The sequence below is a fragment of the Tamandua tetradactyla genome, chromosome 1 (assembly GCF_023851605.1).
Source record: "Tamandua tetradactyla isolate mTamTet1 chromosome 1, mTamTet1.pri, whole genome shotgun sequence".
In the NCBI taxonomy this organism is placed as follows: Eukaryota; Metazoa; Chordata; class Mammalia; order Pilosa; family Myrmecophagidae; genus Tamandua; species Tamandua tetradactyla.
In genome coordinates, this window is record NC_135327.1 from 79,687,760 (window position 1) to 79,711,703 (window position 23,944).

The 23,944-nt window shown below is 40.0% G+C and overlaps 1 pseudogene; it reads right to left on the reverse strand.

Annotated features, from left to right (window-relative positions):
* Positions 1–2,865: 2,865 nt before the first annotated feature.
* Positions 2,866–23,944, reverse strand: part of LOC143680961 (zinc finger protein 706 pseudogene) — a 69,393-nt pseudogene continuing 48,314 nt past the window's right edge.

The following is a 23,944-nucleotide window of genomic DNA, read 5'->3' on the forward strand; positions in this document are numbered from 1 at the left end:
AACTAATAAGCGATAACCCCTATTATATGCAGGGATTTTGGAGAAAAGAGAATTTTCATCCTTGGCAGTTGGAAATGCAAATTGTTTCAGTCCATTTTGGAAAGCATTTGACAACATCTATTACACGTAAAGTTACACATATGCTTTGACTCAGCATTTTGATCTTCGGGAATATATCCCATAGAAATGTCAGCATAAGCACAGAAAACAATATAGGACAAAGATGTTTATTACAGATCTCTGAGTAATGTCAAACATCTTGGGAACAGTCTGAACCTTTATCAGCAGGGGAAAGGTTGAATACACTTTGGAATATCAGTAAAATAGAATATTATACAACTATTAAAAAAGAATAAGTTAGACCTTTATCAACTTACCTGGAGGAATTTACAATATATGTTGTCAAGTTACTTGGAAGGAGTTAGAGTGTGCAGGAAATTCTCGCGCGAAGCAGGAAAGCACTTGGAAATTACAGATGGAAAAAGTACAGCAAAAGGAGAAGACAAATTTATTGCATACATGAATTATTTGTGTACCAGACATGCCTTGAGACTGGGGTGGAAATGTGGAGCAAAGGGGAAGGCAAAGGGGGAAAGATTATTTCAATTTCAAATATATTTATTAATCTTAATTCAAACCAGAGACTGGGTGGGAAACTACAGCTGGAAGTGATATGGCAAAAGGAGAAGCTGATTTCGTCTTGTAAGCACTTTCATTCATCTGGAATCAAAGCTGGATCTGGGTGGGAAACTGCCAGTGAGAAAGAATCCCAGAGCTACAAACTGCAGAAAAATCAAGGTGCTTATGGTTCGTATTTTATTTCCATGACTTTGAGCTGAGCATGGTCCAATTTCACAGGCCTACAGAGCATTAGAAAACAAGCATCTTTATAACATAAGGATGCTTTTTTGTTTGGGGATCTCAAGAAAGAAAATTCTTCTTACCTCTCCTCTCCCATCCCCCATCTCACCAGCAGGCAGGAGCCACTGGCTTAAGAGGGTCATTTAATCCATTCCCTGCTGACTGCCATCAACAATATCGCTTGTGGCTGAGCTTACACTGTGGATAACTGTTGACCCTACTACAAACATCACTAGTAATTAACATTTTTTTTCAGTTGAGGGAAACTGTTGTGGTGGTTGTTAATTGTATGTATCGATTTATTAAAGTTGTAGTAGCAGTATAAAATAAGCCAATAGATCTGGATTCGAGTCTTTTATCCTATGTAAAAAGATGCTAACCCTAAAAGGTGGCTGTTAAGACAGAATAAAATAATCTATCTGAAATCATGTTGCAAATGCTAGATAAATAACCAAATACAAGGTGTCAGTATTAAGTATTATTTATTTTAATCTTAAGGAAATAAATTGGGTGAAGTGAGCGAAAAAATTAGAGAATGAATCACTCCTTCAACCATCCTGATTATTATGAATTTTGGAGGATTTACAACTGACCCTACTCATTAAATGTGTTTTGGACAAATAACAACATTTGTTCTGAGTGAATAGACAAAATTTTGAAAATATTGTGTGTATGTGTTGTTTCAGTTTCCTAGGTTGTTAGAAGCAGATAGCATGAAATGGGTTTGTTAAACAATGGGAACTTATTAGCTTACAGTGTTGAGGCCAAGAAAATGTCCAAAACTAGGCATCAAGATGATGCTTTCTTCCAGAAGACCTGCTGGTGATTCTTGGCTCTTCTGCCACATGGCAAAGCACATGGCAGCGTATACTGATCGCTCCCTTTTCTTCCAGAGTTTCTTTGCTTTCAGCTTTCAGATTCTGTGGCTTTTTCTCTTTTCTCCCCTCTGTATTTATTCTGTTTAGAAAGGACTTCAGTAATAGGATTAAGAGCCATCCTTAATGAGGTGGGTATCACCTTAAGTAAAGCAACCTCATCAAAAGGTCTTGCTTAAAATGGGTTCACACCCACAGGAATGTTTAAGTTTAAGAACATGTTTTTCTGGGGTACATATAGCTTCAAACCATTACATGGGTATATTTTATTTGTAGAGGTGGGAACCTGCTCTGTTAGTCTGTAGCCCCAGGGCAGTAGTTGCCCTCTCCTCCCACAGTCCAAAGGGCAGGGTTGTCCATTTAAACATCACCTGGGAGAGGGGCCAAAAAGATGACTTGGTGACCTGCAGCTCTGAACACTCCTGGTAGTTATAAAAGTTGGAGGTCCTCTCTGGGATTTCCATTCAGCGAGGTACATTGGGGTGCCACTGTGATCTGGCCCTCTCCATGGACAGAGGTGCTTCCCTTCATCTCTAGCCTAGTGAGAGATCCTGCAAGGTCCCCCTCAGGGAGAGCTCAGGGCTGTCTAGACTACAGAGTAGAAGGCTGAGTGGGAAATAATCTAATTCCCACCTACCTGGAGAAAGGTACCATGCTTGCAATGGCAAGGTGTGCACCAGCCTGCACTTTCTTTTTCTTTTTTTTTTATGTTGTAAAATCAAAGGACTGGTGGTGCAATGGTGGCTCAGTGGCAAGAATTCTCACCTGCCAAGCTGGAGACCTGGGTTCGATTCCCAGAGCCTGTCCTTGCAAAAAAAAAAAAAAAATCGAAGTACTACTTTATTAACTGAGTTACTTTATACAATACAAATATCAATATAATGATGATCATAAAAAAAAATTATATCAAGGATGGTCTGATTTTCAGATTTCCAAATCAGAGTTAACAGTACATTTATACAGAATTATCTTTGCATGAAGCCCAAAAGGGAATAGCATAAAAATGAGTGTTTCTGTAGCCCCTTTATTTTTGCTGATCAACAAGTTGTTAGAAAAGCAGCTGCAGGTTTGTTACCTAAAGTCTGAGACAGATGAGTCAAAGGTGTCATGAATTCACGTGCAAACAACTTTATGCCTGAACATAAGCCAGTTCTGGAGGAAGAGGAGTCTCAGGATGCTTTCTCTCAAAGTGCTACCTGAAGGTCTTAGGGTCTGGCATCTGTGTCCTACAGACAGTGCAGGTGTACATTAAGATAGCTTTGGTAGCAGCCTTTTGGTCATGTCCTTGTCCCTTCCTTTGTCCAGCTTGCTTTATGGCTTTTTTTCTGCTGAGACTGAATCTCCTGCCGTCTACAAGCTATAACCAGTTCAGGAGTCTTGTGTCAGAGAGACTGTACAGTGCTAGAGCTGGACACTTTCTTAAGGGATAGTCCCAAGGGAGCCACCAGGAGACATATGACTCCATCAAAGAAGAAGTGGCTGGGTGTGACAGCAAGGAACTAGGAGCCAAAGAGAAAGCTTTAGGATACCAGCTAAGGGTGCATCAACCAAGTCAGTGAGCCATAACATTGATAAATCCTCTTGGAGAAAATGGCTGTTTTAAACTTTGACATGGCCCAAAGCAAACATCAGGTTGGTGCCACTGAAGTATAATGGGGCTAGCTCCTGGCATTCAAGGAGAGCAAGTGCAGCAGAGACCATCGGAGATTAATTCAAGAACCAAAAAGCCATGAGTATCCTAGGAGCTCAGACAGCTCTTTCTCCCTCTCCCACCCGCTTCTTCTCCTTTTTCCTTGCCCTCTCTCTCTACCTTCTTGGATACATTTAGATGGATCTTCACTTCTGCTCCATTCTTTCTTTCTCCTTAGTTTCCACAATGGAGGGTGCAAGTAATCAAACAGCCTGCTTACAGCTCCAGTTTATACATTTTTCTTACTTGTGAGTGTGGACCCTGAACTGAAGAGAAGATATACAAGTACATATAAGCTTCCAATTCCAAATCCTTGTGAGAGATTCTGATGAGGATAATTAGAGTCAGATAGCTACCCCTGGTTCACTCAACTGCGGCCAAGGTTGTATAGGATCAGATCATACAAATATGGTCTAAAGGCCCTACCATATGGCTGTGAGGAGCATTCTTAGGGAAAGGGGCCTGGCTTGAGGAGATAGTACAAGGGTTATCTAACACATATACATTCCAAAATGCTGAGTAACAAATGCAAATAAAATACAGTCCAAATAACAAAATACAGAAAAAGTAAACAAAACTACAAAGGAAAAGAAAAGAAATAAGACTATACTTAGCAAATGGGTCACTGAACATAAGTGGTCTAGACCACTCATTAAAAAGAAAGGCTTTTAGATGAATTCATAGAGAAATAAAATAAAATCCAATTCTATGACATTTACAAGATACTCTAAAGCAAGTAAACAAAATGTGCCAAAGGGAAAAAATTATGCACATATACAAGTCAAATACAAAGAGTATTACAAAAATCTGAGGCTAAAATAATAATTCCAGACAAAATATGATGCATGTTACAGGTAATAATGAAACATCAGGGTTATTTTATGCTATTAAAAGTTCATCATAAAGATTTATCAATCATAAAGATTTATGTGACAAATAATCTCATATCAAAACATGTGGGTCAAAAGCAGAAATAATTTATGACAGCCTTTGTCAAGCAAGTAGTCAAATATTTTTAAAGATTATTGCAAATTTTAATAATATAACAAATACAAATGATTTAAAAGATTTCTAACTTTTTATTAATAAACAAAAATATTATTTTGTTTTCAGTCCTCATGGAACAGTTTTTAAAAAATGGTCTTATTTCAAGACACAAAGTAAATCTCAATTTATTTGGAAAAACACATACTGTTTTCAATACAATGAAATTAGAGGCAATGGTAAATGTTCAAATGAAGACTCTCTCCAATTTGAAATGGGCCTTCTAAGTAACTCTGAGATCAAAGAGGAAATAAAAGCTGCATATATAGACAATTTGCAAAAAATTAAAATGCAAACTCAGGAACACCACAGATGAAACTTTGAGATATCCAAGTGTTGCTCAGTAGGAATTATATGTCCAGAAATGGCTTTATTAATCCCAAGATTAATAATGATGCAAATGGATTAATTGTTCAAAACTCAAGAATTAGAAAAAGAATAAACAATAAAAACCGAAGAAAGGATTTAAAAATTGTAATTTCTACATTAACCAATAGAAAACTACTCTCAATTAAAATCAGGAAAATACAAAAGAACACAAAATTATACAAAGTTAGGCAAAAGAATGAGAATACAAAGTGATAAAAAGGAGAATCTAAAATTATATGGAGTCAACAATATATTTTTAAACCACCAAAAGAAAAATAAAAGAACATTTATATTAATATATTAATATTAATTTGCCTTCTGGGCAAGGTTTGGATTGGTCATAGCCTCTCCCTGAAAACAGATACCCACCAAATTTGAGTCTTCAATTGAAATTGTTCCTGTTACAGGAAGCCACAAGGCAAAATGCCCTTCCAACAGATGCAGTGTTTCCAAGGCTGGGAGATAATTTACTCAACTGGAAGCAATCAAAGCCTTGCCACAGTACCTACACAATTCTCCTACCTGGAAGTGAGCCTTCTTTGCAGGCACACATCCAGAATCAGTACAGGTAAAGTCCACTACTTCATCCCCTTAAGCACCACTAGTCAGGATTGGTGGCAACCATAAGACTACAATCAATGGGCAGGTACAGTCCATCTTCCATTTGTTTATGTTCTCTTCTTCCCCCAAATGATTGATGAAAAGCATAATCTCAGAATAAATGCAGAAAGAGAGATGCCGATGGCAGCCATGGGATGGAAATGAATGGCTGAAATGATTCGTACAGTTTCAGAATGCAGAATTTTCACAGTAGGAAACAGTCACTGTTTTAAAATTTGGTGCAGATTTTAGGTATTCAAATGTAATAATTAGAGTAACACCAGGTGCTACAACAAATAAACCAAAAACAGCAGAAGATTAATACATTAGAAGTAAATTTCTCACCTACTTCAAGTCAATTTGTCAATTAAGTGGAAAAGAAAGTATGGAGAGAGGTTCTGCTCCGTGCAATCATTCAGGAAGCCAAGCCCTCTCCATCTTGTGGCTCTGCCCTCCACTAGAGCCATGAATGTTCTCCACTTAGTCAGTAGATGGGGGAGAAAACAGAGAGTGGAGAATGATACAAGAGGTCTTTATGGGCCAGGATTAGAAGTGAGATGTATCATTTCAATCCACATTCCTTGAATTATCACTCAATCACATGGCCACACCTAGCTACAAAGGAGGTTGGAAAATGTTCTTTTGCAGTAGATGAGAGGAAAACAGAAATGGGTTTTGTGAATATTTTGCCACTTCCATTATATCAAGATAAGTGTAGGCAATAGGGGCTGGCCAAAGTCTACTAATTCCTACTTCTCATCAACATTAGTTATTGTGTTTTGATGTACTAATGTGTATTAACCACTAGTTAATATATATTTATCAATACGTCTTTATCTAAACTATATTTAGTCAAATTTCTTTCATGAGAAAATGTTTGCTGCATATATCTCTGCCAAAAGAATCTTATTCTGAATATATTCATAATCCCTAAAACCAATTTTTAAAACCTCTTTCTTTTAAATCTTCACAAGATTTGAAAAGTATCACATAGAGGATATCCAAATGGCTAAAAAGGTGCACAACATAATTTCTTATCAAGGAAATACAAATTAAAACAAAACGATATGGTACTTTAAACCCACTAGAATGGCTAAAATTAAATTTTAATTGTTATTGTTGAAAGACTGACAATAGCAACTGTTGGAGATGATGTGAACTAATGTAAAATTCTTGTACATGTTGCTGAGATCATAAAATGGTATAACCACTATGGAAAATTTTTGCCAGTTCCTACTAAGGCTAAATATATGTCTAAACTATATAACCCAGAATTAGTAATATAAGTGGATTCCAATTCCAAAAGAATTACAATTGATTCTATTATTCATGGTAGTTATGTCATATAAAAGAACAAACACTGAATTAGTGAATACCAAACCATTATTCCTAGGACAAAAACAGGGTTAGTTTCCTATAAGCTTCTGATCACATATTTGTCAACTGATCGAATCAGAACCTTGTTTAATGTGTGTTTCTGTTTAAAGACAGCTTATTTAGTAAATATTGTTGATAAATAAGAACTCAACTTCTTTCATGAAAGTTTTGTAGTTTTTAGCATATATAAATTGCATATATATGTATTATCAAGTATTTTGTAGACAGTATTCATGTATTCTTATTGTAAATGTTTTCTAAACTTTAATTTCCAATTTTTCATTGCTATTATGCAAAAATAAAATTGGTATTAATATTGACTTTGTAGCCTATGAACTAGTTAAATTTACTTATTAGTTCTAGGAGGTTATTTGTAGAAACTGAAAATTTGCACATAGACTATCATGTGATCTGCAAATAAAAAGTTTTATTTCTTCCTTTCTGGACTGTATACTACTTCTCCCTTTTCTTTTTCTTGGCTTATTTCAGTCTAGGAACTCTAGTAAATTGGTGAATATGAGCGGGGATAGCAGACAGTCTTGCTTTGTTCCTAATTTTAGGGTGAAAGCATTCAATCTTTCAATATGATTCAATCATTAAGATCCAAACAATACAGTAGAGTGAGATGTTTCCAGGATCCATCCTTCCCCCCACCTCCGCCTCAAAAGAAGCTTTGATCAATCAGAAAGAACTGGCAGAAACATCGTTCTCCAAGCTCCAGACAAGAGTTAAAGGACTGCAGTAATAGGGCAAGTGCTGAGTCTAGAAAAAGGCAACTCAAAAGTGATAGGATCCCTTGGTGTCCTGGCTGACCCCTCTCTATCCCCTCACTGACTCTGCATGAAGCAGATCCATGCTTACATTGAGGGTCCCTGGGCCCAATTCCAGAGGGAACAGAGTCACTCTTTTGCATACAATAGGAGCATGTATGTCCGGCCTAATCTGTCTGATGGTGGCCTGAGAGATTGAACCAGGATATTTGTTGCTCACATTCCAGAACTTACCCTGCATGCAGAGGCAACTCACAGAGTTCTCCTTCAGGACACTGTGGGAGGGCAGTCAAGTTGTTATTACCTCGGGCAAGGATTCCTGGCTGTAGGACATACTGTGCAATATTCAGGACTGCGAGGAAACTATTTCCTAAAGGAGAAGGGACATTCATAACTGTGTAAATGTGAGGAATTCCTAGGGTCACACATGCATACTCAAAGCAAGAAGTATGTGCAGAAAGGACCAGGAAGGACCCTGTGCCTTGGCTTTGAGCTATACTCTGAACTAACTATAGTCCATCTGCAAAGAAACATAAAGTTCTTTTCTTCCTGTTTTTTTTTGGTTAGCACCTGGCATTCAAGAAAAGCTCTGTCAAAACACTAGCTAGGTACAAACTAAGGAACAGAAATATCAGAGTCTGAGTTCTAGCGATAATTAAAATATTAAAGTGCCTAGGTTTTAACAAAACATTATAAAACTTACAAAGAAACAGGAACTGAGGACCCAGGCAATGGAGAAGATTAAAGCATTAGAAACCATCAAAGAGGAGACCAAGCCTGAAACAACCAGAAAAAGACTTTTTGCTGTGGGAGAGCAGTCAAATCATGGCTGCTGGGGCAAGTGAATTTTGCTGTTGGATATACAGTACAGCATCCAGGATCATGAGGAGCTGCTTCCTAAGGAAGATGGATCATTTTTATCCGCATAAATGGGGGACTTCCTAGAGCCACACATGCATGCCTAAAATGAGACACATGAGCAGGAAGAATCAGGGAGGCCCTTATGCTATGGTCTCAAGCTATTCTCTAAACTCATTGTATGGATAAACCCTGAAGGAGAGTACTTGCATAGGTCAGTCTGAAGGCACTGGGAAGATGTTTCCTTTTATCCTTCTTTTTAATTTTGTTAGTTCCTGGCATTCAAAGAAAGCTTGGTCATAATGCTGGCTGGATACAAGCTTAAGGAACAGATGCTTCAGAGTCTAAATTGCAGCAATAACATGTTAAAATATCAAAATGTCCAGGTTCAACAAAATACTATAAAGCATACAAATAAACAGCAAGTGATGGCCTAGGCAAAGTAGAAAATTAAAGTGTTAGAAATCATCAATGAGGAGGACCAGATCTGGGACATACCAGATAAAGACTTTTTAAAGAATGGTCCTAAATATGCTCAAACAGCTAAAGGAAAATATAGACAAAGAGCTAAAGGAAATCAGAAAAGTGATAAATGAACACAAAGAGAATATCGATAAGGAGATGGAAATTATAAAAAGGAACAAAATAGAGCCAACAAGCACCAAAACAGAAGGTAAAAATTCCCTAGAGCTGTTCAACCATGTATTGAAGCTGGCAGAAGAAAGAATCAGTGCACTTGAAGATAAGACACTTGAGGAGCAAAAAGAATGAAGAAAAGTAAACAGAGGCTAAGAGACCTGTGGGATGCCATCAAGCATATCAATACATGCTCTGCAGCAGTCCCAGAAAGAGAAGGGAGAGAAAAAGAGGCAGAGAGAATACTCAGAGAAATGATGGCTGAAAACTTCTCAAATATCAAAAGGCATGAATATACACACCCAGGATATTCAGTGAACTCCAGGAAGGGTAAACCTAAATAGACACATACTGTAACATATTATAATCAAAGTGTCAAATGCCAAATATAAAGGGAGAATTCTGAAAGCCATAAGAGAGAAGCAACATGTCACATACAAGGAAGCCTCAATAAGATTGTGCCAATTTGTAACTGGAGGCAAGACAGCAGAGTGATATATTTAAAGTACAAAAGCAAAAACTTTGCAAACCAAAAATTCTCTATCCAGTGAGACTGTCTTTCAAAAATGAAGGAAAGATTAAGACATTCTCAGATAAGTTGAGAGAGTTTGTCACTACTAGACAAGTCTGTCGTGAGATGCTGAAAAAGTTCTGCAGGTTGAAAGGAAAGGACAATAGACAGTAGATGGAAGCTGCATGAAGCAATAAAGTTCTCTGGTAAGGATAACAACATGGGCAAATATAAATGCCAGTACAATTGCATTTTTGGCTTGTAACTCTACTTTTTACTTCCTGCAGGATCCAAAAAGCAAATGCATAAAATGTAATAAGAAATCAGAAGTTTGGGACTCATAATGTATAAACATAATTTGTGACAAGAACTACATAAAGGAGGAAGTCAGATATAAAAACATAGCGTGGGCCATGGTGGCTCAGTGGCAGAGTTCTTGCCTGCCATACTTGAGACCTGGGTTCGATTCCTGGTGCCTGCTCATGTTAAAAAAAAAAAGGAAAGAAACAACAACAACAACAAAAAATACATAGCACGCACTTTCCAGTGCCTGCCCATGTTAAAAAAAAAAAAACATAGCGTGTGTATATTATTGAAATTAAGTTGGTATCAAAGCAAACAAGTTTGTTATAGAGTTAGGATGTTAAATTTAAGCCCCATGGTAACTACAAAGAAAACATTAGAGAATATGTAAACTCATATAGACAGAAAGTAGAGTACAGATTGTCAAGGGTGATGTGTAGACAGAATGGGAAATTAATCATAATGGGTATAAGGTTTCTCTTTGAGGAGATGCGAAAGTTTTAGTAATGGAAAATGGCAAGGGTACTATAAAACTGTGACTGGGACTAAGTCCATTGAGTGGTATGCTTGGAGTGGTTGGGATGGGAAAATTTAGGTTGTATGTATGTTTCCACAATTAAGAAAAAAAAGAAAAACTAAAGAGAGGATGACAATTAAATGCAAATGGTGATCCGAGATGGGATTTAATAAGTTTTCAGAAAATAAATTGATAAATAAATAGACACATAGACAGACGAATAGATGGATAGATAGATGGACTGATAGATGGATAGACAGGTAGATGAGATGGTAGGACAAATATGGCAAAATGTTAATATTGGTAGATCTGGTTATCTGGTGGATTGGGATATGTTAGAGTTCTCTCTGTGGAGGTTCCATTATTTTTTTAACTGTCCTGTAAGTTTGAAAGTATTTCAAATTAAAAAACAAAGAAGAAATGATTAATAAACTTAACTGTGAGGTTTGCATGCTGATGTATTCATGGGGAAATGTTCTGTTGTCTGCAATTTTGAAATCTAGAACATAAGTGAATCAATGGATAGTTAGAGGGGTAGATAGATGGACAGATATGTGATAAAGCAAGTATAGTAGAATATTAATGCTAGAACATAAGTAGTGGACATATAGGTTTTTGCTGTAAAATTCTTTCAATTTTTCTGTACATTTGAAAACTTTCATAACAAAATGTTGAAGAAAACTTTTTAAAAAGAATCAATCATTGAAGATATTAGTTGCAAGCTTTTCCAAAAGCCTTTACCAGATTATGGAAGTTCCTTTCTATTTCCAATTTACTAAAATTTTTACCCTGAATGGATATTAAATTCTGTTAAATGCCTTTTGTCAAGTGCCATTGGGATGCTCATACGATTTTTTCATTTAGTATGTTTATATGGTGAATTACTTTGATTGATTTTTTTCTCATATTGAGCCAACCTTGCAAATCAGGAATTGCTGGCCTGTTGTTTAACCGTGGTTCCGAGGAAGACAGAATTGGGATTAGTTATGAACAAATAATGAGTTATGATTATTTATGAACTCAAGCTTTGGAGTTCATTCAATCATTCCTTCAACAAGTATTTATTGGGACCTACTATTCTCCTGAATTAGGAGGCCACAGAAATCTATGCTTGGCTTTCTAATAAGGCAGTTCTAGCTCTTCTGATTTTTAGCTACATGACCTTCAGCAAATCACTTAACTTTTCAACATCTCATTTTTTTCCACCCATCAAACAAGAAAAATACTTACACTCACCTTTCCCCAGATGCCCACCAGGCTCCCTCCTTCCCTTCTTTCAGATCTGCTCTAGTGCCATCATCTCACAAAAGCTTCTCCTGACCAACCCCGCCCCCACAGTATCCCCTTACCTCTTGTTCTCCTTATCCAGCCTTTTTTTTCCTAAGAAATTTATTAGACATTCATAGTATGAATTCATAGTTTACTTTCTGCGACTCCCAAGGAAAACTTAAACTCTACAAGTTCAAAGTCTTTTTCTTCTTTGGGCATTAGTTTCCCAACTCCTAGAATTACGCCTAATATTCAGTATATGCTCAGAATATATGTTGAATGAAGAATATAATAAATGAAACTGTGCATGTAAAACATCTTATCTGGTTCAAGGTATATTATTTATTATTATTAACTATTACTGTCATAAATATTTTTCCTTCATCGTGCTTTCTCCTACATTTTCTTATCATGAAGAGTCAGGCCCTGGCTAGAAGCACAGGACACCCTCAAACTGGGTATTGGAGGAGAGTAACTCATGGGTTCTTTACAAATGTTGATTTGGGATGGGGAGCCCGTGTCACTGTTAGATCTGTGGGACAAGAGAAGGAATTGGTCATGGAATACAGAAAGAGGCCTATAACGGGAGGAGAGGGCCGTCTCTTAGTATCTGCAGTCTTTGGTGGAGGAACACAACAGAGGAAATAAATACCTCAACATCACTGTTTAAAATTGGCTGAGCCCAGAAACTAGAGGCCAGGGGAATCCCAGTGAAGCATGCATGAAGGACAGAATGGAAAGGTATAGGATAAATCTGGAGAGGAACATGGAAAGTATCCAGCAATTGCATGGGTTTAAATTCTCAACATCCAAGCACATTTTACAAAGTGTTACCACCCTCTGGGCCTCTTCCCAGAAACATCTTTTTTCCCAATCCTTTCCCTTTCTAACCTACTAGCTCCAGAAGGGGTTTTTGGCTGGGATGTAAGCCTCCAGTCAAAATGCTTAATTCTTCTAGGATTCCATGAAGAACATGTTCATATGGAGTGTGATAATGCTCCCAGGCAATTTCCTGATGCTGTTTTCCTGACCTGAGTCTTTTGCCATGCAAAATAAAAGAGAGCTTACAGCCCAGCAGCCTCCTGCACTCATGCTGTGGTACAGTATGTCTGTGCATCGTTAAGCAGCTGCCACAATTTCCCCCAGAGGTTGCTACATTTCAGTGCTGGATGAGGTAATGGGGGATATTTAGCCCAAGTTAAGCTTGTAAAAGTGCTTTGGGAATCTTTGGAATGAAAAGAACCGTGCATACCCAAAGAGTTTGTTATTAATTACACAATGTGTGCCCAGGCTTGGAATAAGATCTCCGTATGGGTGTCTCCCACTAGTAAAAAATGTCTGTTTCTTTGCATGGATGACATTAGCCTGAGAAGTGAAATATAATAAAATCAACTGTAGGGCATGATTAGCAATGGAAAATCTTGAGACCATTTTCCTACCCACAAGATGGGAACATTGATGATTGCTCTGTCATCAAGATTGGGGAAAGGGAATTGAATGCATTTATGAGGAGTTCTTTTGAGGTAGCAGATAGGCTTACTGAAATGGCAGCTGTATCACCATACAGGGTCCTTACAATGCCCGGCTGCTCATGGAGCCATCTTCTTACAAACTAAATGCAACTTCTCCCTTGTGGACACCCTGGCTGTCTGTGCTATATATTGGAACACAGTCAGGCATGACTCAATTAATTGAGTGAACTGGAGACTGAAGACAGTGGGACTCAGGAGGGGTCAGGACCTAAAATCAGCCCTTCCCTCCCCAAGTGGGACAGGTGGTAGGCGGCTTGACCCAGCTGCTGATGCTTGGAGGAAGTCCAGCCCAGCAGGCAGAGTTCAGCATCCAAGAGAGATGTAGGAGAACAGGCCAACAGTTGGTTTTGGAAGGTCTCAGAAGAGGGGTCCTCTTGGGGTAGAACAGAACAAGCAGGACCTGGGGAATCGTGGCTACACGGATGTCCAAGCAGCAAGAATCACCATGGACATTCCTCAGCCAGAACTGTGGCTACCAAAATGGAACAACAGCTTAGATACTTACTCTGTAGACAAAGACTGGCATTTGCAAGCCAGGGTGTATCGCCTAAGTGCACTGGGGAAATAGTTAAGAAAGCCATGGAGAAAGACTATGACACGAGGAATAGGCCAGAACAAAATTTCTATATAAGGGATATTTGGGGAAGGCAATTTGGTTGGAAGGGAAGGTGCAAAGCTGAATTTATGTAGAATTTTAAATAAGATTGTTATATACAGTTTTCCATATCAGGTAGTAATTATGGAAAAAAGAAGGCCGAACCCCTTTACACTGACACATACATACACAAACAGGCTACCTGCAGGCACTACTACTGGCCCAAACTAGCCCTCAGCATTGCAGCTCCAAATCAGGACAGACACACCAGGAGCAGGTCTGTGATCAGCATCTCAGCTTGGCCAGCTCAGCCAAGTGCCAGGTGGTGCCTGAAAGGTCCGTCCTAATACATCCCCTGTGGTTTTGAAGGAAGCTCCTGAGTGGCCCTTTTCACCTTCTTGTACAAATGAAATACAAATGAAGATCTTCTAGAATTATCATCTTTGCCATGCATATAGTCAGTGATCAATAAATATCTGAAATCAGATACTCAAGCAGAAGAGCATTCAAGACTATTCCATTAATCGTCTTCTTCTCTCACTTTCCCAGCAATCGATGCCCAGAATGTCCTTTTGGGACTGAAGCTGCACAGCCTGGGCCCCTTTCTGGGACAGGGGGTCCTTAGGCAAACACTTCTAACCCCAGCCTCCTTTCCCAGAGGATGGACCAGTTCTGTGCACAAGTGATTTGAGCTGTGGATTGAACAGACGTTTAACAGGCAAAGCCCTGAGCCTCATGAAGTTAGAAAACACAGGGCCCCTTGCAACAATTATCATGGACATTATTATCTTCAACAGAATTTTACTGAGCTCCAATAAGATACTCCTTGCAGCTCCAATCCCTCAACTGTGCTCATGCATCTAAATTACCTCCGGAGCTGGTGATGAATTTTGGTTTCTGGGCCCACCTGTGGGGATCTGATACTCTAGCTTTGGGTGGTGTGTAGGTAGCACAAGGCAATTCTTATGAATCACAGGCAGGAATGAAATCAGTTCAATTCCTGATGAGAGCTATTAACAATGAAAAAGATTTCTAAGAGTTCCAACAAAATGTAGTTTTCTTCATGAAACAAGGAAGAGAATTCCAAACCAGAGAACATGTGGTTTTCCCACTGTATTATGTTCTATACACAAGACTGTGTAGCCTTCCACATGGCAGCATGTTCTCTGAGCTTCTACCCTTAGTGTTTGGAAACCCAGCAACTGCTTACAATCTCTGTGGCTGGCTTGGCAAAGGCATTTGCTAACCGCAGCCCCAAACAAGGAGCCTCTGGCCCTATGCTGTGTGCAGATTTCAGGGATCTATCCTTAGTGTCACTTAAATTCATCTTGACCTTAGAACAGATGTTTCCACTTAATTTTTCAGAGCTATAGATGATAATCAACTTACAGCAAATCTTTGTCTCAAATACAGCCACCTGGCTTCCCAGAGCAAAACCGGCAGTGTTTCAGCAAATCTCTGGATAGAAAACTTTGAGAAAAGCAGAGAGATGGAATGCTTTGTAAATGCCAGTCATTGTAGATGCACAAAAAGAAAAATTGATTTAGATCAGAAAGATTGCACCATACATTCCATAATCAAGGACCTGGGAGGCCAGACAAGGTTTGTACATCAGGATCCCCTTAGGAGATAAAACTTAGACACTCTAAGATAGCATTCTTTAGATTTCAACGTGCATACCGATCAGTTGGGGTCTTGCTAAAACGCAGAATCTCATTCAGTGGTAGGTCCTGAGGTTCTGCATTTCTAAAAATGTCCCAGATAATGCTGATGCCATAGGTCCAAAGGGTCATATTTTGGGTAGCAAGGCCCTAGGCTGCACAGGCCAACCGAGCTTTCAGGAGACAAATTAGAAGCACTGGTATGCACCAAAGGCCACAGTGACTCTGAGGCCAAAAGGCTCTTGACCCTCAACAGGTCATCCAGAGAACAAGGACCTTGTTAGCCACTGAGATGCAAAGTAATTTTATATTCTATCTCCACCTCTCTCTCTCTCTCCCTCTTCTCTCTCTTCCCCCTCTCTCCCTTTTTCCTTTCATCCCCCTCCCTTCTTCTATCTCTGATAAAAACCCTAGAGAACCTCCAGTGTAGACTACAGGGTGTTCTGCAATTGTGATTAAGTGAAAGTGATGTTAAGATGATTTCAGATTTGGAATAAAAATGAAGTCTGTTTCTTAGGCAACGTTTAATCCAGCCTCTCTCGATTGGTTTGGGTTAGGAAAGCCAAGTTGGATTCAATAGCATCGGCATAGCCACCCTTTCTACAGGCAAATGAAGAGTTAGATCTTAGCAGGAAGTGAGGGAGTGTTCAGCATGGTGCCTGCCCCACATCCCAATCCCTGATCTTGTGACAAATAGTATGTGTTTCCAGGCAGCAGGCTCCGGTTAGGACTGCTGCCTGTGCCCACAGGCCCACGTGGGGACTGAATCCAAGACTGGGACTCATTAGAATGGCCATGGTAAAGCAACTAAGCAATTGACCAGTGAATGTAACTAACAGGAAGAGCCAATTGGGTTAAGGCAGGCCCCAAATCCCAGGACTAACAATGTGGTATTTAACGCTGCCCAGAAATGACACACAATTGCTCAACCCTTTCCTAAATGGGTGGAACTGTGTCTGATTGTTTCATATTCATATCTGGGCTGTCCCCTCTTCTTGCCCTGACCACACATGCCACTTTGTCTCCATTATTGTGTCATTTTTAAAATAGTCAAAATTTTATATCTATTTCTTTACCAACTTTTTTTTGTTTTATAGTTAGAAAGAGGAAAAATGATTCTTTCTAAAAAAAAAAAAACTTGCTAGGATTTTGAATAGAATATGTGATATATCAGAATCATACTGGTAGAACTTGCCATGTAGCCCACCCCCCTGCTACAAGGCATGAGTAATGTTCAGACACCCCAGATTATTCAGCCTTTTTATCCTATTTTAATAGGAAAAAGAATTCTAGAATCTTCTCAAAGAATGTCCCTTTTGGTTAAGAGCATTCAGTATGGAAATTCTTCTGCCACTTGACTATATTTCTTTTGTACTGAGATTTTAAAAAAGAAAAGGAAACAAAAGACCATAAACCAGCTGCTACAAATCCCGCTTCCCACATCACACCTGTTGTGCCCACCTGTCTGAGCGTATTCCTTAATAGGTCCTGGGAGAAAATGACCAATCCATTACTCAGTAGCACAAACTTTGGTGAGCAAAGCCACCAAGTTCTGAGTACTAATAGATTGCAGGCAATTCTTTTAAAGCAATATAAATAAAATATGTTTGTTAGGTTTCTGTATTTACATGGAACACAGAGGTTTGCATATTCAAAGAAAAAGACCTGTGCTGCCCGCTATGGTAATCACTAGCCCCATGAGGTAATTTACATGCAGACCTAAAGCAATTAAAATTTTAAAATATTAAAAACTCAATTCCTCAATCACACTGGCCACCTTTCAAGTGCTCAGTAGTTACAATGGCTAGAAGCTACTGTATATTAGTGTAGATGTAAAATATTTTCATCATTACAGAAAGTTCTGTTGGGTAGCTGTTAGGGAAATCATTGACACTTGTTAAGCAGTCATCATCCAGATCTCAGACCCCTCCTCCTTCCCTAGGGAAGTCACAAACAATGCTAAGTGGCCACCTCTGCCTCCTTTTCTATCATGTGCCATCCCACAATCTGGGGGCAGATGAGTCTTAATGAAAAGGTCCAGCCAGAACTTAAACTGGGAAGCCAGGAACAGGCAGCTCCAGATGCTTTACAGAATGGAAATTCTCAGTGGCTGGACCCCCTTCTTCCGAGGCAGATAAAAACCACAAAGAGTATATATTAGTCTCTCTTCAACAATGCAACAAGATGGGGTGGGGTGGAGCTTGCAGAACTGCCATCTACTGATCCCAACCCAGAACAGTTTCAGCCACCCTGGGATGCTGGCCAAGATGGGACTTCTTCCCCTGCTCTTTGGTCTCGTTGTGCTGTGAAAGTGCCAAAGAGACTATTTGCCCTTTCCGGACTCTTTATACTGTACAGGTAATAAAAAGATTTTTGCTGAAAGTTTCTGCTGTGCCATGAACTTGTGTTTTCATGATGCACTATTATGGCATCTCACTGGTCTTTGAATACATAGCAGATTATTAATAGTACTTACCTCTAAAAATTGAGATTGGAGGATGGTGAAACATACTTTTGATTTTGCAGTTTAGATGTGTCTTTACTTTCATTACTTCAAAGTGTGATTTACTTTTTTATTTTTTACGTGAAAACCATGGCAACAGTGGTGATTACCACCGAATATATACCACCGAAACAGGCTCTTCAACTCAATCCATTCTTGTGGGTGTGAATCCTTATAAACAGGACCTTTTGGGAGGTTACTTCAGTTTGGCCCAGGATGGGTCTTAATCTTATTACTGAAGGCCTTTTAGGGAAGGTCACAAAGAAAGAGAAAAACCACAGAGGGAGCAGCCTTATAGAAGCTGGACATCAACAGAACCTGGAAGAGAATAGAGAGGTCAGGAGAGATGCCATGTGCGTTGCCATATGACATAAAAGCCAAGCACCAAGGATGGCTAACAGCAAGCCCATGAATTCCACAATTTTGTGGAAGAGAACATCACCTGATAACACCTTGATTTTGGACTTCCCCTAGCCTTTTTATCCCTGTGGCCTTCTCTCTAGATTCCAATTTTGTATCTTTATAAAGACTCCAATAATCCAGATTAACACCCACCCTCATTTAGATGGGCCACACCTTAACTAAAAATAACATATTCAAGATATTCTGTTTATATTGGGTTCACACCTACAAGAATGTGGATTAAAATTAAGAACGTCTAATTTGGGTTGCATAATTCAATCTGCCACAAACTATAATTGAGATAATTTTGTGGAAAAATCAGGTTTTTAACATGTGTTTAATGACAAATTTGTCTTATAAATGAACAAAATGTAATCTCCCTCAATGCTTTATTTGAATTAATTTTGAAGAATGTTTGCTTTTGAAATAAATTTACAGAAGATCAAAAAAAAAAAAAAAGCATGAACCAATAAATTCCCATTTTTTAAGCCAACCATTGCATGGTATTTGCTTCAGCAGCCAAAAAACAACTAAAACAGCAACATTTACATGTTGGCTAGAAAGCCAATGTTTGGGAAAATGTGTTTTAGGATCACATTTGGTTAAAGTGTCTTATTTCTTCTTGTACATTTAGGAACAAAGCTAGAATTAAGTAGGTGCAGAGTATATCCATGAGAGTATTCCATAATTGAAGCAGAACAACTCTGTTTTTTGTTTGTTTGTTTCATTTCTATTTTATAGATGGAGAGGTAAAGAACATGAGCTTGGAAGCTAAGTTAAAAACTGAGCTTTATTTATTGAGATTCTACTATAGTTAGGCCCCGTATTAGTTTGCTAAAGCTGCTGGAATGCAATATACCAGAAATGGAATGGCTTTTAGAAAGGGAATTTAGTATATTACAAGTTCACAGTTTTAAGGCCAAGAAACTGTCCAAATTAAGGAACCATTAAGAGGTTATCTTTATTCAAGAAAGACTGATGCCATCTGGAACACCTCTGTCACCTGGGAAGGCATCTGGCTAGCATCTGCTGGGCTCTTGTTCCTGGGCTTCATTGCTTTTAGCCTCTGTCTTCTGTGGGGGTTCCCCACTTGGCTTCTCCAGGGCAGGATTTCATCTCTTGGCTTCCCTTGGCTCTCTCCAGGTTCTGGCTTGCTTAGCATTTCTCCAGGTTCTGGGAAGGCACATAGTGACATATGCTGGGCTCTGCCCATATCTAGGCAAATGCTCTCTCTGTGAGCACTCCAAGCATCTCCAAGTATCCATGTCTCTGTCAGCTCTGAAGCAACTGTTCTCCAAGCAGCTGCATCTGAGGTGTCTCCAAATGTTTGCCCTTTTAAAGTACTCTAGTAAACTAATCAAGACCCACCTTAAATGGGTGGCATCAGATCTCCATTTAATAAAAAGGCCACACCCACAACTGGGTGTGTCACATCTCCATGGAAACAATCCCATCAAAATTTCTCACCCTAAATAATAGGTCCGGTGACACAAGACTTTTCTGGAATGTTAAATAGTTTCAAACCAGCACAGGCTCTATCCCAGGTACCAGAATTTAAGGATAAATATGACCCTGAAGGAGCTTGTAGTCTAGTGGGAAGACAGGTCTATAAACAGATGAATCCAAGTCAGAGGGATAGATGTGTATAGTAGGAGATTTGAGAAGGCGAGGCCATCCATTAGCCCAGCCCAGGAGACCAGAAAAAGTGTAGTACCTCTCACTTGGAAAAAGGGTGAGCATGTATAAATCAGGTAATAGAGGGGTTGTGGGAAGGGAGAACTACAGGAGCAGAGGCAGGAGCCTAAAACAGGCCAGTGGGACTGGCCACTCTTTAGCCAAAGGATTTAGATAGACTCTATGTAACTCAGGAAGGGATAGAGCTGCACTCTTGTGGACACAGCAGGAGCTGTCATGTCAGGCAGCCTTGCTCTGAGTCTTATTCCTTATTGCTAGTTGAATGTGGTAACCCACCTAACTTCTGTAAGATGGCCAATGATACCCAACTGGAAGGATGTGACAGGATGAAAAAAGGTAAGGTATTCCAAAGCCCAGCACATTGCTGGCCCTGATTCTTTACCAACCACATTCTATCTCTTTCCTTCTTTCTCCCAATTGCATCATGTAAAAAAATGTTTCACTCTGGCAACTCACTGAAGAGGTGGAATCAATGATACCTGTGAAGTGAACATTATCAGTAGCTGTATTGCATCATGAGTTCACTATGCTCAGTTGGCCTGTACTCCTGTTTCCACCTGACAAGGCTTTGAAACAAGCCTTATTTCCCTACATTTTGTAGAAAGCTGAGGCTTGGAAAAGTGAAGCAAACTCACATCTAGAAACCCCAGAATTTAAACCCTGGTCTCCCTGGCTGCAAAGCCTGTGCTGGAAACCTCTCTTCTTCATGATTCTCCAAATGGAGCAACTGTAGTCTTTTTGATGTAGCTGCTGATATGCTTTTGAGAAGAGTTTCTGGAAATAATTAGGACAATGAAGAATTATCGGTCATGATTTCAGTCTCCTGAAGGGCCCACACGCGCGCGCTTTGAAAGAACACGAAGTGTTTTTTTTAGGATAATGTACCCATGTGGCTTTATTTTTTCCCAATTCCAAAGGGTACCCTAATTGGGGCACTGCCCCCCAGAGGGGTGTGTTTCAGTCACCAGAGGCCCTAGGTGGCTGCAGACCCTAGACTCCAGCCGTGAAAGTCCTTAGCAAGGATGGAGCAATTCAAACGATCACCATGAACAGTTTCTCCTTTCCAGAGCAGCTAACACAGGCACATCCTTGAACCCCCCCACGTCCCAGTTTCAGGTGCTGGCTCAGGCCTGGTGGAAGCCATTCCCAGAAGCTGGTAGGTTCTGGGCCTACAAGATTTCCGGACAACCCTGTTAGACTCAGGTTTAGCCAAAAGACACACGCTGCCTACTGCATCCTCTGACACTGCCCTTTCTGGTCACCTCTCCAATGTCTCTGCTCTCTGGCCTCTTTCTCATGTAGAGTAAGAACAGAGAGAGCCACAAAGGGAAAACCATTGTTAATCAGTTACCAGACTCCTTTGAACGTCAACCAGGAACCCCCCAAAATGTAGGTGGAGGCCTGCCAAGAGGGCGAGTCGGAGGTCATCTGAACAGGAGGGGCAGGTCAGGCCTGGTGTCTGCGCCAGCCAGGTCCCCAGCCTTGAATCACTGGACTCAGATGTCAGACCCAGAACTGGGACCCAAATTCAGGGCGATCTCTCCCTACTCTGTTAGTGGGGAGAGGGACAGCAAGGTGGTCATTCTGGATCGGTCCCCAGTGGGACCAATACCTATCAGGGGTCCCCAAAAGTTTCTTACCAGTAAGCATGAAAATTCTGATTATCATTCTTATTTCTATGGTTTATTATCTGCATCCATGCACTGAACAATCACTCTGAGCCAGCCCTGCACCAATAGTGAACGGGTCTTAGTTCCCTAGGGCTGCGATCATCCAATACTACTAGGTGGATGAAAACCACAGAAATGTTTTGTCTCACAGTTCGGAGTCTGATATTGGGGTGTCGGAAGGGCCATGCATCCTCTGAAATCTATAGGGAAGAAGCTGTTCCATGTCTCTCTCTGGCTTTTGGGGGGGACCAGCCACGCTTAGCTTTCCATTGGTTGCTCTGCCTCTGACATCACATGTCCATCTTCTCTCTGAGTTTCTGTCGTGTCACCTCTCCCCTTCTTGTAAGGATACCAATCACACTGGATTAAGAGCTCACTTTATCCTAATTCAATCTGGAATGACCCTATTTCCAACTAATGTCACCATCTGGGGTACCAGTGTTTAGGACATCAGCACATCTTTTGGGGAGTCACAGCCATAACAACCTCACTGAACCTTCACGAATACCTTGCCAGGAAGGTACCACCCCCCTTGCACACATGAGGAAGCAGAGGCTCCGAAAAGTTATGCAAACTGCCCCAGGGCATACAGTAGTGGTGGGACAGGAATTACTAAGAACACACCTTCAGGGCAGAAACCTGGGCTTGATAGAAAGGTTAGTAATTGCCTCGAAGTGACATTTGTGCAATTACCCCTCCTGTTGAACCACCATAATTTTCTCTGGGCCACAAATCTACCATCCACAAAAGGGACTCAGGACTGCTCAGTACAGACCAGTCCTAGGTGCAAGGTCCTGGCTCATAACTGTGAAGCCCTTAAATCTGTGGGCTCCCAGTTATAAAGAACACGTTACAAAAGGTGTGCATATGTGCGTCAAAATGCAATATCTTGTTAGTGAGCACTCACCAACCCAGGCAGTGTGCTGGACACTTGGAAAATCAAGTGTAAATGACTGGGAAAGCTATTTCTCCCTGAGAAAGAACAATGGATTCTTTGTCTAATTGCAATTGTGATAAATTGCTCATTTATCACAGGATTTTATCTCAGTCTGCCAACAAGTAAAAAGGAAAAGGTGGCGACTGATTTAGCCTTGTTCATCTACAATTTTAACCAGCATGTGCTTCTAATGAAGCCAGGCCTTTCTGCACAGGGGGAATTTACTCGTCTAGAAGTTAACTGAATGTTCTATCACCTCCTCTAATTGAAAAGTCATAAAAACGTCACAAACTGTGTCAATTACCCATTGATGGGTTGCTTTCCTACTAGTTAGCTTTTAAGACATCAAGTGGTTCTGGAAAATACCCTAGGCTGCTTCCCCGCCCCGTCCCCCTCTCCTACTCCCCACTGCCCCCCTCCTTCGGTAATATATCTTTCAGAAGTTAAAATGAGAGACAGTGTCCCTTGTTGGTGTCTGTCTGGTCATTAAATATCTGCTGGAATCCATGACTTAGGTTGAGTCCAGACGTTCAATCACTGAATGGGAAAAAAAAATCAAAATAACTGCAAAAAGTGATTGTCGGTTAATTATGATCTGAAAGTCAATAAACTCATCTGATGGCAGATTTAGGGGAACTCATTAGAGAGTGGAATTCAATTGTGGAGAACTGCAAGCTGCTGCAGCTCCGAATTCAGCCCATTTCATTAGGGTCTTGAAATGGGATGAGAGAAATGCCCTCAGGGTATGACCTTTCCCCCTTTCTCTTTCCAGCCCAACAGTGGAGGATCTGTAAAGCATTTGCAACAGTAGTGAGTGAAAAATAAGATATCCCCATATCCCACTCCAGCTACTTTTCCATTTTTTTCTTTTTCATTTCTCAGGATGAAATCACAGAAACAATTGTCTTACTTAAAACAGAAAAAGAAAAAGCCAACCAAACTAAAAAGGCCTTCACGATCTCACTTGAAGTAGCAAGGCCAGTCTTTTGCTAGGCCAGCACCAGATCTTTTAAAGCCCCAGGCTCCAGGGAGTGAGTCACAGGACCATTTCGAGTGTGGCAATTAATAGGAATTTTAAACTGTTGGACTTCAAGGGATGAATGTGAAAGCTCCCTGTGAACCACATAGGATACATTTATTTAAGTGTGGAATTAGCTCTGCCTGCCCTGGAACTTAAGTCTCCTGAAGAAAAGCTATAAAACAGGCATGGTCTATCTTGGATTTCTCATTGCCAGAAGACGCTTCTTTTTGGGAGGCCCTCTGTTCCCT